The following is a 6,000-nucleotide window of genomic DNA, read 5'->3' as shown; positions in this document are numbered from 1 at the left end:
CTTGGACCCGTTCCCCTACACTACGTAAAGAGTAAAATGTCCACTTAAGATGATTCTGTACTCCATATAATTTCCAGGTTACCCTGGAGGAAGGCTTCCATTCCTCAGCACTCTCCTTTTACCTAGTGCCTGCCTATGTCACCTTTGAGCCAGACCAAAGTGGACAATCCAGTGATAATGTGAAAAGCGGCATGCTTGCTGATTTAGAGCGCTTGTAATTGCACCTATCTCTTCCATTTATCCCAGGGAGTGATATTTCTTCATGTCCTCTTTGGACAGGAAGGAGTTGAACCAATGAATCCCGCTAAACCATTACCTCAAGGGCTAAAGGCCAGTGTGAAGAGTCTGGCAGTTGCCGACAATATCCATTACATCTGTACACTGGGAAAGTGGGGACACGGCTGCAGGATGTGTTTGCGTTTCATCATACCCACTGCAAAAACAAAGGAAATCAGAGCTTTAGACAATCTGGCCAGTGGACCCATGACAACTTTCATTCAGAGACTCCAGGTCTGAGTGTTCCCTCAGAGGCAGTATCCAAAAGAAATCAGTTTTCAGGATATTTCCTTCCCACCTAGGTAACACCCTGGAACAAGATTTACAGTATGCCTGTGGGGTAGTAAAGAAGAGCGTGTCCTCAGAGCTACCCAGCCTTTCTTCCAGCCTCTGGCTGCTCGGCCTGAGAACTGAGTTGAGTCCAGTGTCTGAGGATGTACCATGACTCTTTAGTGGGGTGCCGGGGTCCAGCCTCTGTCACATATGGAGGTTCTGCCTATCACACAAGGCCTTCAACTTAATACCTGCATCCCCGAAATTAAATAGGACAAATCTGCAGGTCAGGTCATTTTCTGAGATCTGATTTCCAAATTAGACACTGCCTATTATGATTATATCCACTTTTCTTCCTACTTCCTTTCTTCTCCATTTCAGCTGAATCTTCTACAATCAGCAGTTCCAGCCTACTAAACCCAGCTGTCAAGCTGTTTAAACACTGGATTGCTTCTCTTCTCAATATTTTCCTTTTCGTAAAGGAAAAAAGTGGCCTTTTAGGACCACTTGAGGGACTGGTGAAGAAGGAGGTTGACAGTCCAATCTAGTTTACTGTTCCCTAAGTCTTTTAAGTATTCTCTACATAAAAGAATGATTTTCTGGGGCACCTCAGTGGCTCAGTTGGGTAAGCGTCTGTCTTCCACTTAGGTCATGATCTCATAGTTAGAGGATTCGAGCCCCTCATAGGGCTCTGCCCTGACAGTGTGGACCCTACTTGGGATTCTCTCTCTGCCCCTCCCCCATTCATGCTTTTTCTCTCTCTCTCTCAAAAATAAATAAAATTAAAAAAAAAAAGGATGTTCTGACTTCTTTGATAACCCCTCATATGATCTTGTGTTTGGTCTGAGTCTGAGTTGGCTGGCCCACCAACTGGATTGAACTGTATAACCAGCTGCCTAGGCGAGCACAATGAGTATGGGCACTAGGGTGATTGCACCGACACCAATGGTGGTTGCCACCTAGTCTAAAATGGTGCTTTCTCTTCTTTGGTTCAATATCTTCAGAATGTATGACTTAATTCCTCCCAAATTTTCAAAAACTAAAAAGCTCTGTCTGAGAATAACTCGTTCTTCCTTACTTGGATGCCACACTTTATCCATGGATCACTTTGAGATCCAGTGCTGGCTGTACAGTCAGCAGTAATGAGGAGACAGTGTTGCAGGAAATGAACAAATAAGCATTTGAATATGGGTTGGAGGGTTAAGTCCTCTGAACTTTTGCAGCTAGCCAGTCCTATTCCAGCTGTAAAGATGGCTCACTTGTCCACTCAGTGGCTTACCTTTTGCACAAGAGACCGAGTGAGCGTGTTATTTTGATTGGAATTATAATCTATAAACTTGGAGACTGAGTATCTAATGTGGTTTTGAGAGGTCCCAAACAGTGTCTAAAAACAGTAAGGAGTTCATTTTGAATGGTCACATTTTCATCGGAATCATGCTGGTTGCTGGCCGAACACACAAACTGAGGGTAGGTGATGTGGTGAAGTGTCAAGACAAAAGACCAGGAGACCTGCTTAAGACCATGTCAGTGACCTGAAGGGGGAGGGTCTCTAAACTAGGGGAGTAGCAACGGGAAGGAGAGGTGCAGACGGTTCCAAAGGTGTTTGGGAAATAGAATCGATAGGACTTGACGAGAACTGGGTATGATTTGTTCAGGAGGAAAGAGGTTTCCAGCTTGGATGAACTTAGTGGGTGTCTATGGAGGAAGAGAACATAAGAACAACAAGACTGTCAGGAAAGGTGATGAAATTAGCTTCAGACACACTCAGTTTGAGATGCTAGCTTTTCTGAAGGAAAATCTCCAGGAAAGTTTGGTATAATGTTTTTGTGCACAAGGTCCTTAGCATCTGGAAAAAGCTGAGAAGGCATGGGTCCCCTGTGCCCAATCAAGGTGTGTCGCCTAGCCCAAGGACCCTGTTTTTTCTTCCATTTAGATGTGGAAGGGGTTCCTGCAGGAGACTGGGACTTTTCTATTCATTTTGGTCCAGGATCAGACATGACCTGAAATTTTCCCTTAGGGGAACCTGTCTGTTAACAGCCAGTCATTTTTACTAGGTTGACCAAATGCTCCAGGCACCTGTAGCCAGTAGGAACTTGACAAATTGAAGGAGGTGAGATATTCTTGTACATAAACCCAATACTTCACAGATGCCATGTTTCCAAGGCAGTTGCCCTTTTTTGATCAGTGGATGTGAAAATCCAGCTTCACCCTTTAGGGATCTCAAATGCAATGTCTTTCCTTCAGCCCACTTGCATTGTGGCTCTTTCATGATTTTGAAGCTATTTTGAAGCTAACAAAACTTTCTCCAAGCACAATCTACTTCTAAATATTTTCTCCTAGACACTAAAAGAAGCTGAAAGCTTCATCTTGCCGTTCCCTCAGTAACTCTGCAATGTTGTCACTGAGAATGGCCTTGAATTCTGTTTTGGCTTCTGGTCCTCCATCACTGGTCTTTAGCATTCACAATCCTTCACAGAGGAAGCATGAGAAAAAATGCGGTGCATTGTGAAAACTTGTGTTTCATTCATCATATTCTACCTTGGTGCATAAAGAGGCTTGGTCTGTAAATGTCATGCAAAACAACTGTCAGGCTTTATGAATGTTTCACACAAAATATTTCTGGTAGTTGGAGTTGTTTGGCCTATAAAAGGGGTTTGTAATTGATTTCTTTAAAAAGTCTATGCAGTACAATTCTTTTGGCATTAATGCCTGGCAACAGTTTTGGGGAGAGACAATGAATCTGGCTTGGCTGGAATTTGTAGATTGCAAGCACAATCGGAGAGAGGGCTGTTCGCATGTTCTCCACCTCAAAAAGGTGGTCACGTGACTCTGCCCCCACCAGGCCAGGATGCGGAGAGCCAGCCACAAGAGAAGTAGCCAGGAAAAACATTCCCTCTCTTTATTTCTTTTGGATTCAACTTGTCCTGAAACCTCTGGAGACAAAAACGACTTCTGCTGTTCCAGTAGCAGTATGTGAACAGCGCGCTTCTCAGTGCTGCTCTTTACACTGGGAGCGGCGCGTTCTCTCCCTGCCGGCTCTTCAGGAGGTCAGCCCCAATGCACAGCTTGTATTTAGGGTCCCGCCGACCGGGTGGTTTCTCAAGAGTTTGCTTTAAAAGAAATTGCATTTTTTATGAATTTTCATTGGAAATTTTCTTTGAAAGCGTATGGGGGCTGGTGGAAACAGAAGGGCTCCTTGGATCTGTGGTGAGCACTGTGTTCTGGGTCAAATGTGCTGCTTTATAAAAAAAAAAAAAAAGAATTCGTTTGCAGACAATGGCTTGGAGAAGCATATTTGGGGGTAGGGGTGCGTACATATGCTAGACATGAAATAAGTGTTGAGGGGCCTTAGCCAGGTCATCTGAATCAGCTTTTTTTCTTTTTAATGTTTATTCGTTTTGAGAGAGAGAGAGGGAGGGAGGAAGGGAGGGAGGGAGACACAGAATCCGAAGCAGGCTCCAGTCTCTGAACTGTCAGCACAGAGTGTGACATGGGGCTTGAACCCACAGACTGTGAGATCATGACCTGAGCTGAAGTTGGATGCTTAACCGCTGAGCCACCCAGGTGCCCCCGTCTGAATCAGCTTTGACTATGTCTTCATACCATTGCTCAAGGTCATTCCAAGGTCGATCTTGGATTTTCACATCCCAACCACTTTCTGCAAGGTCCGTCAGGCTGGTCTGTATCTAAAACAAAAGTGAGTTTTTCCTTCTGTTGAGTGTCACGGAACCACAGAGAAAATAGTAATGAAGGCCATACAGCCACTCTGTTCTAGGCACAGCACCGAGCATTCTGGTTGCTTCATCTTTCATTGTAAAACAATGCAAGGGGTCATGATGTCATAACATGCTGCCCATGATGCCCAGCTAGGGGCGACATTGGTTTTGGGTGTACTCCAAGGTCATGGGAGGAAAACGTTGGGAGCTGAAGCTGGAAAGTTGAGCTAGCTGACTGTTAAAAGATCCCCATGACCCATGCTAATTACCCCAGCCCATAGGGATCTTTTTCTCCCTGTTTCTTCTTCTCTCTTTTTTGGACCTTATCTTCTCATGTTTCATTCTTTCTTTGGCTCCTGTTGTTTCCTCTGACAGTGACTGTGAACCCTCAGCTTCCTTGATTCTCTCCAGATCTGTATCACTTTCCATGGATTTAGACTGACTTGGCCATTCCCACTCAGGTCCTCCTATTGGTGTAAACTGTCAGTGTGTCTGGACTGCACACAGCATTGTTTTGTTTTTAAGATTTTTTAAAATATTTGTTTATTTTGAGCGAGAGAGCACACATGTGGGCAGGGGAGGGGCGGAGAGAGAGGCAGACAGAGGATCTCAAGTGGGCTCTGTGCTATCAGTTCAATGTGGGACTTGAACTCACTAACTGCCAGATTATGACCTGAGCCAAAGTCAGACGCTGACTGAGCTTCCCAGGCACCCAGCATTGTTTTCTCCTATAAGATTGTACAAGGAGATATTTGGGTAGAGCTATATTCAGTCCGTGAAGCATCCTTGCATGCTATGTCCTTTGTAAAAGTCTTCCCTTGAGCCATATTTTGCACAGGAAAGTAGACATCCTGCCACACTGACATTCTTCATTATAATCTCCAGGACAATAGAGAAAAGCTCACCATGAGGAAAAGATGGTGTAAGCTTTTCAGATGAAAACAAGGTACTAGGGATACTTCTCTTTCTCTCCCTCTCTTTAATCCTGGGAGATGTACTTCAGCTGAGGGTCACAGCTGTCAAAGTTAAGAGATAAGTGAGGCTCAACAAATATGGGTTGACTAAAAGGGTGATAGGTTAAATATTTAAATTGTTCTATTTCTGAGGGTAGCCAAGGCACTTGAGGGGCACCTGGGTGGCTCAGTTGGTTGAGCGTCTGACTCTTGATTTTGGCTCAGGTCATGATCCAAGGGTATTAGGGTGGAGCTCCATGAAAGGCTCCACCCTGAGTGTGGAGCCTGATTAAGATATTCTCTCTTGCTCTCTCGCTCTCTTGTTCTGTCACTCTCTCTTCCCCTCCGTCCCTCCCTCCCTCTCCCCCTGTCTCCTCCCTCTCTCTCCTCCCACTCCCAACCTCCTCTTCCCCCTCCCTTCTTCCTCTACTTCCCTCCCTCCCTCCCATTACCTTCTCCCACTGGTGTGCCTTCTCTCTCTCAAGAAAAAAAAAGGAAGATGGACGGATAGTCTCAGAATCACTGTCAATAATCTGTGAGGAGAGCTGAACTGCAAATGCCATGTGGAACAAATGGAGAATGAACTAATGTGCATCCTGAGGTTACGCATTTGAGAACTTGGCTTCTCCTGGCAAAGTGATAGCTCTGGATTACTAAACATGTAGTTTGTGAGGACTTAGAAGCTTGTGGTCACTAAAAGCTACATTCACTTTGACTTAGATTCACTAACAATTCACATTAAACTAGCTGCATTTCTTAGTTTGGAAAGCACTCGGTTGGCT

Source organism: Suricata suricatta, chromosome 4, assembly GCF_006229205.1.
Source record: "Suricata suricatta isolate VVHF042 chromosome 4, meerkat_22Aug2017_6uvM2_HiC, whole genome shotgun sequence".
In the NCBI taxonomy this organism is placed as follows: domain Eukaryota; kingdom Metazoa; phylum Chordata; class Mammalia; order Carnivora; family Herpestidae; genus Suricata; species Suricata suricatta.
This window is presented reverse-complemented; position numbering follows the sequence as displayed.